The sequence below is a fragment of the Equus asinus genome, chromosome 5 (assembly GCF_041296235.1).
Source record: "Equus asinus isolate D_3611 breed Donkey chromosome 5, EquAss-T2T_v2, whole genome shotgun sequence".
NCBI lineage: Eukaryota > Metazoa > Chordata > Mammalia > Perissodactyla > Equidae > Equus > Equus asinus.
Window position 1 is genome coordinate 80,708,188 of NC_091794.1, and position 16,413 is coordinate 80,724,600.

The window sequence follows — 16,413 nt, forward strand, 5'->3', positions numbered from 1 at the left end:
GGTACATGCATGTCCAACTTTTTAAGGTAATGCTGTACTATTTTCCTAGGGGCTTTTCCAATTTACACCAGTATCAGCAACATCTGAAAGCCCCCGTTACTCCATAGTCTAGCTAACATTTGGTATTATCTAACTTTGACATTTGGTGGTTGTCAAATTTGGATTTTATTGTGGTTTCAACCTACATTTCCCTGATTTCAAATGAACCCGAAAATTTTTTCATGTGTTTACGGGTTACTCGTGCTTTCTCCTGAGTGAAAATACTCCTCATTTCTTTGTCCATTTTGCTAATGGACTTGTCTTTTTCTTATTGATTTATAGAAGTTATTTATCTATTCTAGATATTAAATCTTATTCAGTTTTATGTGTTGCAATTATTCTTTCGGTTTGCCGCTCATCTTTTTGCTCTCTTTATGTGAATAGAAATGCTTAATGTTCACGTAGTCACATTTATTGATTTTCTTCCTTTTGGTTTATTCTTTTTTGGTTAGATTAAGAAACATTTTCCTATCTTGCAGCCACAAATACAATCTTCCATATTGTCTTCTCTAATAGTTTTCTTTTCCTATGAAGGTCTTTAATACTCTAGGAATTGATTTTTATGTATATTGTAAGATAGGGATCCAGTTTTATTTTGCCTCTAATCGATAATCAATTGTCCAAACACCATTTACTTTAGAGAGTCTGTGGTTTGTTTTTTCTTTTTAATTTTCAATTTTGAAATAATTTTAGATTCACAGGTAGTTGCAAAGAAAGTCAAGAGGCCCTGTATAGCCTTCACCCATTTCCCCTCGGTGGTTATTGAGTTGGAAAAACTCAGTTTCCTTCTGTTTATCCTTTACTCTCATACCACTGCCACACTCACAACAGTTCTGATACCAGAGGTGAGGGATGGGGGCGGGGGGCGGGGGGGGGGTGGCGTTCCCCAGAACAGGCAGTTCTCTGCTACACCACCTGGGTTTCCTACAAATTAACTCAATTCTGACACTATCTGCCTGGACATAGCACCAGAACCCACAGGTTAGGGGCTCAGTCCCACGAGACTGCTTCCACTTCAGATGCCAATCGCGAGCAGTAGGTCTCCCAGTTACCCGCAACGTCTGTCCGACTTGGCTACAAAACTGAGTTCCCAAGACCTCCTCCTCCTTGGATTCCATTATTTGCTAGAGTGGCTCACAGAACTCAGGGAAATACTTGCTTATGCTTACTAGTTTATTAAAGGACATGATAAAGGAGACACATGAACAGCCAGTGAAGATACACGTAGGGCAAGGTCTGGAGGGTCCCGAACGCAGGAGCTTCTGTCCCTGTGGAGTTAGGGTGTATCACCCTCCTGGTACATGGATGTGTTCACCACCATGGGAGCTCCTCAAATTCCATGCTATTGGGATTTTTACGGAGGCTTCCTTATGCAGGCACGATCAGTTATTCACTCCATTTTCCATCCCTCTCCTTTCTCAAGAGAATGGTGGGTGAGGCTGAAAATTCCAAGCTTTTAATCATGACTTGGTCTTTCTGGTGACTGGTCCCCATCCAGAGTCATCTCAAAAACAAAAGACACTCTTATCACCCGGGGAATTCCAAGGGTTTCAGGAGCTCTGTGTTAGGAACTGGAGTCAAAGACCAAATATTAGAACAAAAGATGCTCTTAGTGCTCTTATCACTTAGGAAATTCCAAGGGTTTTAGGAGCTCTGTGCCAGGAACCAGGACAGAGACCAATACATATTTTTTCTATTTTCTCACAATCATTTCTTACATAATTATCATACACTATCAAAGCCAGGAATATGATATTGGTACAGCGTATGTGTATAGTTCTGTGTTATTTTTTCACATGTGTATATGTATGTAACCACCAGCACGATCAAGATGCAGAACTATTCTATCACCATGAAGAGCTCCCTTGTGCTATTCTTTATAGTCACACCCCTGTCCCCTCCCTCGCTCATCTTTTTATTCTCTTAACACTGTCTTTCAAAGACCAGAAGTTTTGAGTAATAAAACTTTTTTTAATAAAAAATGGGCAGATATTTGAACAGACACTTCTGTTCAGATGATTTATGGATACTGAATAAGCACATAGACAGATCTGCAGTATCATTAGTCACTTGGGAAATGAAACTAAAACACAATGGTACACTTTTCTAAAGATTGGCACCTGAGCTAACATCTGTTTTCAATTTTTTTTCTTTCTTCTCCCCAAAGCCCCCAGTACATAGTTGCATATTCTAGTTGCAGGTCCTTCTGGTTCTGCTATGTGGGACACTGCCTCAGCATGGCTTGATGACTGGTGCTCGGTCCGCGCCCAGGATCCTAACCAGTGAAACCCTGGGCCCCGAGGCGGAGTGTGGAACTTAACCACTTGGCCACGGGGCCAGCACCCACAAAACAACTGTACATACCGTACGATTCCATTTCTATAAAATTCCAGTAAATGCAACCAAATCTACAATGACCAAAGCAGATTCAGTAGTCACCTGGAACCAAATGGAACATGAAGATGAGAGGGATTTTGGAGGATAATGGATATGTTCATTATCTGATTGTGGTGATGACTTTACAGGTGCATACCTGTGTCAAAACTTATCAAATTATACATTTTAAATATGTGTAGTTCATGGTATGCCAATTCTACCTCAATAAAGCTGTCAAAAGCAAACAACCCATTAAAGATTTATTTCTTGCTCGTGCGTCATGCCCATCATGAATTGGCTGGAAGTGTTTTCCCCATCCTCCCTCTGGGACCCAGGCTGACAGAGAAGGCCTGCCCGGGCAGTCTCGATTGCCGTGGCAGAGGGAGGCACAAGCAGGTGGCAAAACACACTGATTCTTAGAGCTTCCACCCAGAAGTAATAAGGCCACATCTAAGTTTTGAGGCTTTATTAGGTGCTCATGGCTTCAGGATTATTATATATTCCTGTTGAATTGGAACTCATCATTACATGGCCTTTTTTTTAAACCTGGTAATAATACTTTTCCCTTTATAATCTGTGATTTCTCATATTAACATAGCTACACACAGGCCCCTTTTTCTCTTATTTTTGGTTAGTAATTACTTGAGTTATCTTTTTGAATCCTTTTAACTTTAACCTTTCTGTGTCCTTACATTGCATTTGTTTGTTTATTTATTGTGGTAAGAACATTTAACATGGGATTCACCCTCACCAAATTTTAAGTATACAAACAGTATTGTTACTCTGGGCACTACGTTGTATTATTGTTACTAAAGGAATTGTATTGTCTCTAGTACTTATTCACCCTGCATGACCGAAACTTTATAAGTAGAATCACGAAGTATCTGTCCAACTATGACTGGCTTATTTCGCTCAGCGTAATGTCCTCAAGGCTCATCCATATTGTTGGACATGGTGGGATTTACTTTTTTTTTTAAGGCTGATTAATATTCCATCGTATGTATATACAACATTTTCTTTATCTACCCCACATTGATGGACATTTAGGGGCTTTCCATACCTTGGCTATTGTGAACAATGCTGCAATGCACTTGGGAGTAAAGACATCTCTTTGAGATCCTTCTTTCAATTCTTTTAGATAGATACCCAGAAATGGGATTGCTGGATCACATGGTAGTTCAATTTTTAACTTTTTGAGGAATCTCCATACTGTTTTCCACAGCAGCTGCACCATTTTATATTTCTGCCAACAGTGCACAAGAGTTCCAGTTTCTCCACATCCTCATCAACACTTGTTTTGTTAATAGTGGCCATCCTAACAGGTGTGAGGTAACATCTCATTGTGGTTTTGATTTGCATTTCCCTCATGATTAGTGATGTCAAGCACCTTTTCATATACCTGTCGGCCATTCATATGTCTTCTTTGGAGAAATGTCTATTCAAGTCCTAACCCATTTTTTAATCAGGTTTTTGTTTTTTTGCAATTGAGTTGTAGGAGTTCGTTTTATCTTTTGGCTATTAACCCCTTATCAGATATAGGGTTTGCAATATTTTCTCCCACTCTATAGGTTACCTTTTCATTTTGTTGACAGTGCCCTTTGCTGTTCAGAAGTTTTTTATAGTTTGATGTTGTCCCTCTTGTCTATTTTTGCTTTTGTTGCCTGTGATTTTGGTGTCATATCCAAGAAATTACAAAGACCAGTGTCAAGAAGATTTTCCCTTATGTTTTATTCTAGGGGTTTTACAGTTTCAGATCTTACATTTAAGTCTTTAATCCATTTTGAGTTGAATTTTGTGTATGGTGTAAGATAGGGGTCTAATTGCATTCTTTTGCATGTGGATACCCAGTTTTCCCAACACTATTTGTTGAGGAGACTATCCCTTCCATTGTGTATTCTTGGCTCTCTTGTCAAAGGTCAGTTGACTGTATACACGTGGCCCTCTATTCTGTTCCGTTATTCTATATGTCTGTCTTTATACTGATATCATACTGTTTTTATTACTGTAGCTCTGTAATATATTTTTAAATGAGAAAGTGTGATGCCTCCAGCTTTGTTCTTCTTTCTCAAGATTGCTTTGGCTTTTGCGAGTCTTTCGTGGTACCATGTGAATTTTAGGATTTTTTTTATTTCTGTAAAAAATTGCCAAGATTTTGATGGGGATAGAATGGAACCGATATATCACTTTGGGTGGCATAGATATCTTAACAATGTTATCTTTCAATGCATGAACATGGGATGTCTTTCCATTTATTTGTGTCTACTTTAATTTATTTCAGCATTGTTTTATTGTTTTCAGTGTATGAGCCTTTTGCCTCCTTGGGCAAGTTTATCCTAAGTATTTCATTCTTTTTGATGCATTATAAATGGGATTGTTTCTTAATTTCCTTTTCAGTTAGTTCATTGTTGGTCTATAGAAATGCAACTGATTTTTGTATGTGGATTTTCTATTCTGCAACTGAATTTGTTTATTAGTTCTAACAGGTTTTTTTTTTATGTAGAGTCTTCAGGGTTTTCTACATATAAGATCAGATCATCTGCAAACAGAGATAATTTCACTTTTTCCTTTCTAATTTGGATGCCTTTTATCTATCTATCTATCTAATCTCTGTAATTTCTCTGGCTAGGACTTCAAGTACTATGTTGAATAAAAGTAGTAAGAGTGGGCATCCTTGCCTTGTTCCTAATCTTGGAGGAAAAGCTTTCAGTTTTTCACTGTTGAGTATGATGTTCCCTGTAGGCTTTTCACATATGGTCTTTATTATGTTGAGGTACATTGCTTCTATACTTAGTTTGTTGCGTGTTTTTATCGTGATAGGATGTTGAGTTTTGTCCAATACTTTTTCTGCAAAGTTGAGATGCTCATGTGATTCTTGTCCTTCATCTGTTAGTGGTATATTACATTTATTGATTTTCACACCATGCATCCTGGGGATAAATATAACTTGGTCATGATATATAATACTTTTAATGTGCTCTCAAATTCTGTTTGCTAGTATTTTGTTGAGGATTTTTACATCATATTCTTGAGGGATATTGGTCTGTAGTTTTTTCTTTTCTTGTAGTGTCTTTCTTTGGTATCAAGGTAATGCTGGCCTCATAAAATGTTGGACATGTCCTTTCCTCTTCAATTTTTTGGAAGAATTTGAGAAGCATTGGCATTAATTCCTCCTGAAATATTTGGTAGAATTCTCCTATAAAACCATCTGATCCAGGACTTTTCTTTGTTGGGAGCATTTTGATTACTGATTCAATCTTAATAGTTACTGATTTGTTCATATTTTCTATTTCTTCATGATTCAGTCTTGGTGGGTTGTATGTTTCCAATAATTTATCCATTTCTTCTAGGTTATCCAATTTGTTGGAGTATACTTGTTCATAGTAGTCTTTTATGATCCTCTTTGCTTCTGTGGCATTAGTTGCAATGTCTCCTCTTTCATTTCTGATTTTTGTTATTTGAGTCTTCTCTTTTTTCTTACTTAGCCTAGCTAAGGGTTTGTCAATTTTGTTGACCTTTTCAAGAAGTCAATTCCCAGTTTTGTTGATTTTTTTCTAATCTCTATTTCATTTATTTCTACTCTAATCTTCAGTTATCAGAAGATAACTTTGGGTTTAGTTTTTTCTTCTTTTTCTAGTTCCTTGAGGCATAAAGTGAGTTGCTGATTTGAGATCTTTCTTCTTTTTTAATGTAGGCATGTTCTGCTACAAACTTCCCTCTTAGTGTTGCTTTTCTATATCCCATAAATTGTGGTATGCTGTGTTTTCATTTTCACTTGTCTCAAGATATTTTATGATTTCCCTTGTGATTTCTTCTTTCACCCATTGGTTATTCAAAAGTGTTTTGTTTAATTTCCACATATTTGTGAATTTTCCAATTTTCCTTCTGTTGCTGATTGCTAGTTTCATTCCACTCTAGTCAGAAAAGATACTTAGTATGATTCCAATCCTCCTAACTTTGTTAAGACTTGCTTTGTGGCCTAACATGTGATCTATCCTGGGGAATGTTCCACGTGTACTTGAGAAGAATGTGTATTCTGCTGATGTTGGGTGGAATGTTCTGTATATGTCTGTTAGGTCCATTTGGTTTATTGCGTTGTTCATGTCACCTGTTTCCTTATTGATCTTTTGTCTAGCTGTTCTACCCATTATTTAAAGTGGGGTATTGAAATATCCTACTATTATTGTTACTATTTTTCTCTTCAGTTCTGACAATGTTTGTTTCATATATTTTGGTGCTCTAATGTTAAGTGCATATATATTTATAATTATTATATCTTCCTAGTGAATTGAGCCTTTCATCATTATATAATGTCCTTCTTTGTCTCTTGTGACAGTTTTTGACTTAAAGTCTATTTTATCTGATATAAATATGGCCACTTTTGCTCTCTTTTGGTTACTATTTGCGTGGAATCTTTTTTCTTCTTTAGACTTTCAGCTTATGTGTGTCTTTATATGTAAAGTGACTCTGTTGCAGACAGCATATAGTTGGGTATCATTCTTTGTTTTTTTGTTTTTAAACCCACGCAGCCACTCTATGTCTTTCGATTGAGGAGTTTATCCCTTTATATTTAAAATAATTACTAAAAGGGAAGCAGTTACTATTGCCATTTTGTTCATTTTCTGTCTTGTAGCTATTTTGTCCCTTTTTCCTCTCTTTCTGCTTTCCTTGTGTGTGTTGGTTTTTTGTATTGACGTGCTTTGATTCCTTTTTCATTTTTTTTGTGTGTATCTTCCATAGGTATTTTGTGTGTGTGTGTGGTTACTATAGGGCTTACACAAAACATCTTCTAGTTATAATAATCTATTTTAAGCTAACAACTTCAATCATATACAAAACCCCAACTCTTTTGCATCTCCCCACCTTCCATTTTATGTTACTGATGTCATAAACTACATCTTTATACAAATTGTGTTCATTAACATAGTTTTATAGTTAGAGTTATTTTTACTCATTTATCTTTTAAATCCTATACTATAATTAAAAGTGCTTTTTGGAACACCGTTACAATATTACAATATTCTCTATTTCTTTATATTTTTACCTTTACCAACAGCTGTATATTTTCCTATGCTTTCATGTTTCTGTCTAGAATCCTTCTGTTTCAACTTGTGGACTCCCTTAGAGATTTCTTGTAAGACATACCTAGTGCTGATGAATTTCCTCAGCTTTTGTTTTTCTGGGAAAGTCCTTATTTCTCCTTCATTTTGAAAGATGGTTTTTGCAGGTAGAGTATTATTGGTTGGCAGGTTTTTCCTTGCAGTGCCTTGAATATATCATCCCACTCACTTCTGACCTGTGGGGTTTCTGCTGAGAATACATTGATAATTCTATGGGTGCTCCCTTGTATGTAGCCAGTTGCTTCCAAGATTCTCTCTTTGTCTTTGACTTTTGACAGTTTGATTATAATGTGTCTTGATGAGGCCTCTTTGGATTCATCGTACTTGGAGTCCTTCGACCATCTTGAATTTGGATGTCCATTTCCTTCCTTAGTTTTGGGAGTTTTTTGGCCATTATTTCTTCAAATAAGCACTCTGCCCCTTTTTCTCTCCTTTCTTCTTCTGGAACTCCCATAATGTATATATTGGCCTGCTTTATAGTATCCTATAAGTCCCTTAGGGCTTTCTTCATTTTTCTTCATTCTTTATGGCTTCTGTTCCTCTGACTCGGTAATGTCAAATGGCCTGTCTTCAAGTTTGCTGATTCTTTCTTCTGTTTGATGAAGTGTGATGTTGAACCCCTCTGATGGATTTTTCAGTTTCAGTTAGTGTATTCTTCAATTTCAGAATTCCTGCTTGCTTCTTTTTTATAGTTTCTGTCTCTTTGTTGATATTCTCATTTTGTTCATGCATCATTATCCTGATTTTCTTATGGACTGGCTTCAGGCAAGGGAAGACCCTCAATAATCAGCCTAGCTAGAGATTCTGAGGACCTGTGAAAACTTTTTGGTGGATACAACTTCTCTGAGCTTGTGTAGCTATTTCCCAATCAGAGAGGTTTGCTGGTTTCTTTTTCAGGTGTTTTCTCTTTCCATAATCTCTTGCTCCCTCTGGTGTCTGTCCGTGGTACTGCAGGTTCTCTGGTGCCACGGCACCAAGCCACCTGACACAGCAGCATCGAACAGTATGTTGTGCTCAGAGGCATCTGAAGTATTTTGGCTCCCCATCAGTACTCCAAATCAGATGAGACAGAAACCACTCCCTCTGGTGGCCCTCTGCAAAGCCAAAACGTTGGATGCATGATCTGCTTTTCTCCCCACCTTACCCGCCACCCTCCCAAAGAACAACCCAAACTGAGCTGTGACAGCTTATGGGTTTCTGGAGTTCTCATAAAGGTATTTTGATCCATACATTGTTGTTAAGTCAGTGTCTCTGTTGGAGATGAAGGCTAGGACTTCCTATCGCACCATCTTGCTGAGATCATGGTCTTATCTCTTTCTTGTAGTGTGATATTTCATTTCTCTAAAGCAGCATCAATTATTGCACATGTTCCAATTTTGGAGATGTTAAAATGTGGGGGAAAAAATGACCAATGGTAAAAGTAAGACACCATATATGATAAGATGGGCCACAGTCATGTTATGGAAGAAATTCACTTCTAAGTATTAGTTAAGGTGAAAGGTTAGGATGTCATAAAAAAGACCCAACAAAGCAGTTGCTTGGAGTGCAAAAAAGTGTGTTTCTCTCTCACTAAGGGTTGTGAGGTGAGCAGGGTAGCATTGCTACATGATAAATTCAAGAACCCAGTTCCTTTTATCCTGTTGCTCTGCCATCCACTAGGATGCAGTATCTGGGACATACTTGTACTAAAAATGATTCATTGTTTATCTGAAATTCAAATTTAACTGGGTGTCCTATGTTTTATCTGGTAAGGCTACACTAGGACATTGTATAGTCTTCAGTCATCAAAGCTGGGTTCCTGCAGGTTACAGCTGGTGAAAAGGGAAAAGAAAGTGAAGTGAAGGCATGCCTGCTTTCCTGAGGCTAGACCCAGAAATGTCACATACCATTTCTGCTCATTTTCCATTGGCAAGAACTTAAATCATATTATTATACTTTACTGCAAAGGAGACTGGGAAATGTTGGTTAGTTAAGTGCCCCCCAAAATGGGTGAACAGATTTTGAAGGACAATCATCAGTCTTCATCATAAAAACCTCTTGGGCTGATCTATGTCTTTTATTTATTCTTTCCATATCTTTGTATTTTTGCTCTACATTTTAGGGGCTCTTTTGATTTGATCTTCCAAGTTGTCTCTTGAATATCTTATTTTAACTATCATATGTTTAATTTCCAAAAGCTATTTCTTAGTTTCTAATTGTGTCTTTCCACTAGCAACCTTTCTTGTTTTATAAAGGTCATACCTTCCCACATCTTCCTGAGGATAGAATCAGAATTTTTAAATATTCTACTGTGCCATTACAATTTGCTGTTGTCCGGAGTCGCTTATTCTGTTTATCTTGTCTCTTTCTCATACTTCTAGCTGTCAGCATAATCCTGGTGCTCCTGGTTGCCTGTTTATGGAATAAAAGATCAAGTTGATTAATCTCAGTAATTGAACTGGTTTCCACTGTTGCTGTATCTGTTTCCCTGAGAGACAGCCCTGTTAAATAGTAAGAATGAGTGGGGTCTTCTGGCAGGCTTTACTGTGGGGTGAGTGGGTGGGCAATTCTTGGGGGAATGGGTCCAGGGAGGGTTTGTAAATGTCAGAATGACAAAAGTTTTATTCTGGGATGTCAACATCACACTAAACACACTCAGTTCTCCTGGAGATTTATTGGATTTCTATAGAATGAGCCTTCCGGGTTTTTGCTGTGTGTGTGTGTTTGTCCGTGTGTGTGTGTGTTTGTGCGTGTGTGTGTGTTGTTTGTCTAGAGGTGAGTGCCAGTCACTCTCCCTCCTGGAGGTAAGTTGGGGAGTGACTGGTGTCAGCTTCTGCACAGAAAGACCTTCTACAGACTCTCTAGTTTTTAAGTCTACTTTTCATGTCTGTCCTCAGTACTTGCTAATTATAAACTCAGAGCCTCTCCGGGATTTTGCCAGGAAGACTGGCTCTCACTGCCATTGCCTATGTTCTGGGCTATGGTTCCTCCACTCTGTTGAGCTATCAATGTACGTCATCTACTTCTAGAAATTTGTTGAAGTCTATGTACCTGCCACCCATCTTCCCTGCCATTTTCTTTGCTGTTATATTCCTTTTCCGTCATTTTAGTGGGGTCTCAGAAGGAAGAGGAAACAATCACTGGTGCTCAGACTACTCTCTTGAACCACAAATATGTTTGCGTGCTTTGCAAATCTCCAAGGGTATTTGTTTGTTTATTTTTGCAACTGCTTGATGGGGTGGGTTTATGCTGTTAAATGGTGAGGCGTTTGTTCTGCTGAGATTTTTGATGTGTTTGTGTATGCAAATTGACATCGGGGCTGAGGAAAGCTAAATAGCTTTTTTTTCTTATTGAGGTAGCATTGGTTTTATAAACTTGTATAAATTTCAGATGAACATCATTATATTTTGGCTTCTGTATAGCCTACATCTTGTTTACCACCAAAAGTCTAGTTTCCATTCATCACCATACAAATGTCCCCGTTCACTCCTTTCATCCTCCCCCGACTACACTTCCCCTCTGGTAACCACCAATCTGTTCTCTATATCTATGTATTTGCTTGTTGTTGTTTTATCTTCCACATATGGGTGAAATCAAATAGTACTTCTCTTTCTACATCTGACTTATTTCATTTAGCATAATACCCTCAAGAACCATCCACATTGTCGCAAATGGCAAGATTTCATCTTTTTTATGGTTGAGTAGTATTCCACTGGGTGTATATACCATATCTTTATTAATTCATCTGTTAATGGGCACTTAGGTTGTTTCCAAACCTTGGCTATTGTGAATAATGCTGCAACGAACACAGGGATGCATATATCTTTTCGAATTAGTGCTTTCATGTTCTTTGGATAAATACTCAGAACTGGAATCACTGGCTCATATGGTTCTATTTTTCATTTTTTGAGGAATCTCCATACTGTTTTCCATAGTGGCTACACCAATTTACATTCCCACAGCAGTGTTACAAGGGTTCCCTTTTCTGCACATCCTCTCCAACACTTGTTATTTCTTGTCATTTTAATAAGAGGCATTCTGACATGTGTGAGGTCATATCTCATTGTAGTTTTGATTTAAATTTCCATAATATCTCTTCATGTGCCTGTTGGCCATCTTTATATCTTCTTTGGAAGAATGCCTGTTCAGATTCTCTGCTCATGTTTTTTATATTGGGATTGTGATAGTTTACAACATTGTGAAATTTCAGTTGTACATGATTATTTGTCAGTCACCATATAAGTGTGCCCCTTCACCCTTTGTGCCCAACCCCTGACCCCCTTCCCCCCGGTAACCACTAAACAGTTCTCTTTGTCCGTGGGTTTGATTATCTTCCACATCTGAGTGAAATCATATGGTGTTTGCCTTTCTCTGTCTGGCTTACTTTGCTTAACATAATACCCTTAAGGTCCATCTATGTTATTGCAAATGGGACAATTTTGTCTTTTTTATGGGTGAGTAGTATTTCATTGTGTGTGTGTGTGTATATACCACATCTCCTTTAGCCAATCATCAATCAGTGGGCACTTGGGTTGCTTCCACATCTTGGCTACTGTGAATAATGCTGCAATGAGCATAGGGATGCATAAGTTTCTTTGAACTGTTGATTCCAAGTTCTCTGGATAAATACCCAGTAGTGGGATAGCTGGGTCATAAGGTATTTCTATTTTTAATTTTTTGATAAATCTCCATACTGTTTTCCAGAGTGGCTGCACCAGCTTGCATTCACACTAGCAGTGTATGTGTTCTGTTTTCTCCAAAACCTCTCCAGCATTTGTTATTGGTTGTCTTGGTTATTATAGTAATTCTAATGGATGTAAGATGATATCTTAGTGTAGTTTTGATTTGTATTTCCCTGATGATTAGGAGTGTTGAACATCTTTTCATGTGCCTATTGGCTGTCTGTATATCTTCTTTGGAGAAATGTCTGTTCATATCATGCACCCATTTTTTTATTAAGTTGTTTGTTTTCTTGGTGTTGAGTTGTGTGAGTTCTTTATATATTATGGAGATTAACCCCTTGTCGGATATATGATTTGCAAATATTTTCTCTCAATTGGTGGGTTGTCTTTTCATTTTGATCCTGGTTTCCCTTGCCTTGCAGAAGCTCTTTAGTCTGATGAAGTCCCACTTGTTTATTTTTTCTTTTTGTTTCCCTTGTCCAAGAAGACATGGTATTTGAAAAGATCCTTTTAAGACTGTTGTCAAAGGGTATACTGCCTATATTTTCTTCCAGAAGTTTTATGGTTTCAGGTCTTATCTTCAAGTCTTTTATGCATTTTGAGTTTATTTTTGTGTATAGTATAAGATAATGGTCTACTTTCATTCTTTTGTGTGTGGCTGCCCAGATTTCCCAACACCATTTATTGAAGAGACTTTCCTTTCTCCACTGTCTGTTTTTAGCACCTTTGTTGAAGATTAACTGTCCATAGATGTGTGGTTTTATTTCTTAGCTTTCACTTCTATCCCCTTGATCTGTGTGCCTGTTTTTGTACCAGTACCATGCGGTTTTGATTACTATGGTTTCGTAGTATATTTTGAAGTCAGGGATTGTGATGCCTCCAGCTTTGTTCTTTTTTCTCAGGATTGCTTTAGCTATTCAGGGTCTTTTGTTACCCCATAAGAATTTCAAGATTCTTTGTTCTATTTCCGTGAAGAATGTCACTGGGATTCTGATTGGGATTGCATTGAATCTGTAGATTCCTTTAGGTAATATGGACATTTTAATGATGTTTATTCTTCCAACCCATGTGCCTAGAATATCTTTCCATTTCTTTATGTCATCATCAATTTCTTTCAGAAATGTCTTATAGTTTTCATTATACAGGTCTTTCACCTCCTTGGTTAAGTTCATCCCAAGATATTTTATTCTTTTTGTTGTGTTTGTAAATGGAATTGTGTTCTTGTGTTCTCTTTCTGTTAGTTCGTTATTAGAGTAGAGAAATGCAAGTGATTTTTGTAAGTTGATTTTGTACCCTGCAACTTTGCTATAGTTGTTGATTATTTCTAATAGTTTTTCAATGGATTCTTTAGGGTTATCTGTAGGTAAAATCATGTTGTCTGCAAACAGCAAGAATTTCACCTTTTCATTGTCTATTTGGATTCCTTTTATTTCTTTTTCTTGCCTAACATCTCTGGCCAAAACCTCCAGTACTATGCTGAATAAGAGTGGTGAGAGTGGGCACCCTTGTCTTGTTCCTGTTCTCAGGGGGATGGCTTTCAATTTTCCCCCACTGAGTATGACGTTGGCAGTGGGTTTGTCATATATGGCCTTTATTATGTTGAGGTACTTTCCTTCTATACTCATTCTATTAAGAGTTTTCATCATAAATGGATGTTGGATCTTGTCAAATGCTTTCTCTGTATCTATTGAGATGATCATGTGGCTTTTGACCCTCATTTTGTTAATGTGGTGTATCACATTGATTGATTTGCAAATGTTGAACCATCCCTGTGTCCCTAGTATACATCCCACTTGACCATGGTGTATAATCTTTTTAATGTATTGCTGTATTTGGTTTGCCAATATTTTGTTGAAGATTTTTGCGTCTATGTTCATCAGTGATATTGGCCTGTAATTTTCCTTCTTTGTTTTGTCCTTGTCTGGCTTTGGGATCAGGGTGATATTCACCTCATAGAATGTGTTAGGAAGTGTTCCATCTTCCTCAATTTTCTGGAATAGTTTGAGAAGGATAGGTATTACATCTTCTTTGAATGTTTGGTAGAATTCTCCAGAGAAGCCATCTGGTCCTGGACTTTTATTTTGGGGGAGTTTTTTTTATTACTGTTTCAATATCTTTACTTGTGATTGGTCTATTCAGATTCTCTATTTCTTCTTGATTCAGTTTTGGGAGGTTGTACAAGTCTAAGAATTTATCCATTTATTCTAGATTGCCCAATTTGTTGACATATAGTTTTTCATGGTATTCTCTTATAATCCTTTGTATTTCTGTGGTATCCACTGTAATTTCTCTTCTTTCATTTCTAATTTCATTTGAGCTTTCTCTCTTTCTTTCTTAATGAGTCTGGCCAAGGATTTGTCAATTTTGTTTATCTTCTTCAAAGAACCAGCTTTTTGTTTCATTGATCATTTCTACTGTCTTTTTTGTTTCAATTTCATTTCTTTCTCCTCTAATTTTTATTATTTCCCTCCTTCTACTGACTTTGGGCTTTGTTTGTTTTTCTTTTTCTAATTCTGTTAGGTGTAGTTTGAGATTGCTTATCTGAGATTTTTCTTGTTTGTTAAGGTGAGCCTGTATTGCAATGAACTTCCCTCTTAGGACTGCTTTTGCTGCATCCCATATGAGTTGGTGTGGTGTGTTTTCATTTTCATTTGTCTCCAGATACTTTTTGATTTCTCCTTTGATTTCTTCAATGATCCATTGGTTGTTCAGTAGCATGTTGTTTAGTCTCCACGTCTTTGTCCCTTTCCCAGTTTTTTCTTGTAATTGATTTCTAGTTTCATAGCATTATGGTCAGAAAAGATGCTTGATATAATTTCAATCTTCTTAAATTTATTGAGGCTTGCCTTGTTTCCCCAAATATAGTCTATCCTTGAGAATGTTCCATGCACACTTGAGAAGAATGTGTAACCTGCTGTTTTAGGATAAAGTGTTCTATATATATCTATTAAGTCCATCTGGTCTAGTTTTTCAGTTAAATCCACAATTTCCTTGTTGACTTTCTGTCTGGATGGTCTATCCATTGTGTAAGTGGAGTGTTGACGTTCCCTATATTATAGTGTTGTTATTAATATCTCCTTTTAGGTTTCTCAATAGTTGCTTTACATACTTTGGTGCACCTGTGTTGAGAGCATAGACATTTATAAGTGTTATGTCTTCTTGGTGGAGTGTCTCTTTTATCATTATATGCTGCCCCTCTTTGTCTCTCTTTATCTGTCTTATCCTGAAGTTTACTTTGTCTGCTATAAGTATGGCAACACCTGCTTTCTTTTGTTCATTATTAGCTTGGAGTATCATCTCTATCCCTTCACTCTGAGCCTATGCTTGTCTTTGGAGCTGATGTGTTTCCTGGAGGCAGTATATGGTTGGGTGTTGTTTTTTAATCCATCCTGCCACTTAGTCTCTTCTGATTGGAAAATTCAATCAATTTACATTTAGAGTGATTATTCATATATGAGAGCTTAATACTACCATTTTATTCCTTGTTTTCTGGTTCTTCTGCATTTTCTTTGTTTCTTGTCCCACGTATTTCAGACTACTAATTTGGTTAGGTAGTTTTCTATGCTGGTTTTCTTAGTTTTATCTTTATTTATTATTTTTGTCTCTGTTCTAATTATTTTTTTAGTGGTTACCATAAGGTTTGTATAAATAAAACCTTGTAGATGAGATAGTCCATTTTCTGATAGCCTCTTATTCCTTAGACTAAGCTGATTCCATCTCTTTCCTCTGCCCCTTCTAAGTTGTTATTGTTACATCTTATGCTATCTTGTGTTGTGAGTCTGTGGTTAAAATGACAAGATTATATTTATTTTTGGTGTTTTCCTTCCCTTTATCTTTAATGTTATAGTTAAGTGTTTGCTAACCTGTTCTGATAGAGAGCTATAATTTTCTGATTTTGTCTATCTATTTATCTCCTTCCTCAGGGTTTTGTAACCTTTTTCTTTTTTTCAAGTATGAGGACCCTCTTGAGGATTTCTTGTGTGGGGGGACTTGTGGTGATGAACTCCCTTAGCTTTTGTTTATCTGGGAAAGTTTTTATGTTTCCATCATATCTGAAGGATATTTTCGCTGGATAGAGTATTCTTGGCTGAAAGTTTTTGTCTTTCAGAATTTTGAATGTGTCATTCCACTCTCTCCTAGCCTGCTAAGATTTCTGCTGAGAAAACTGCTGAAGGCCTGATAGGGGTTCCTTTGTAAATTATTTTCTTCTGCCTTACTAC

General features: G+C 37.0%; 1 protein-coding gene across 6 annotated transcripts in view; it reads right to left on the reverse strand.

The window, feature by feature from the left end:
• Nucleotides 1-312: 312 nt before the first annotated feature.
• Nucleotides 313-16,413, reverse strand: part of ZNF691 (zinc finger protein 691) — a 32,316-nt gene continuing 16,215 nt past the window's right edge. Inside the window, exons 4-5 of one of the 6 annotated variants that reach the window (XR_011503452.1) lie at nucleotides 9,774-9,923; nucleotides 313-1,610 (exon numbers count right to left, since the gene is read on the reverse strand). The gene's annotated coding sequence lies outside the window, so the exon portion shown is untranslated. Of the gene's footprint in view, nucleotides 2,479-8,058; nucleotides 9,924-16,413 lie in introns of those variants that run through there. The other 5 variants (XR_011503449.1, XR_011503453.1, XR_011503451.1 and 2 more) reach the window with 5 other exon arrangements.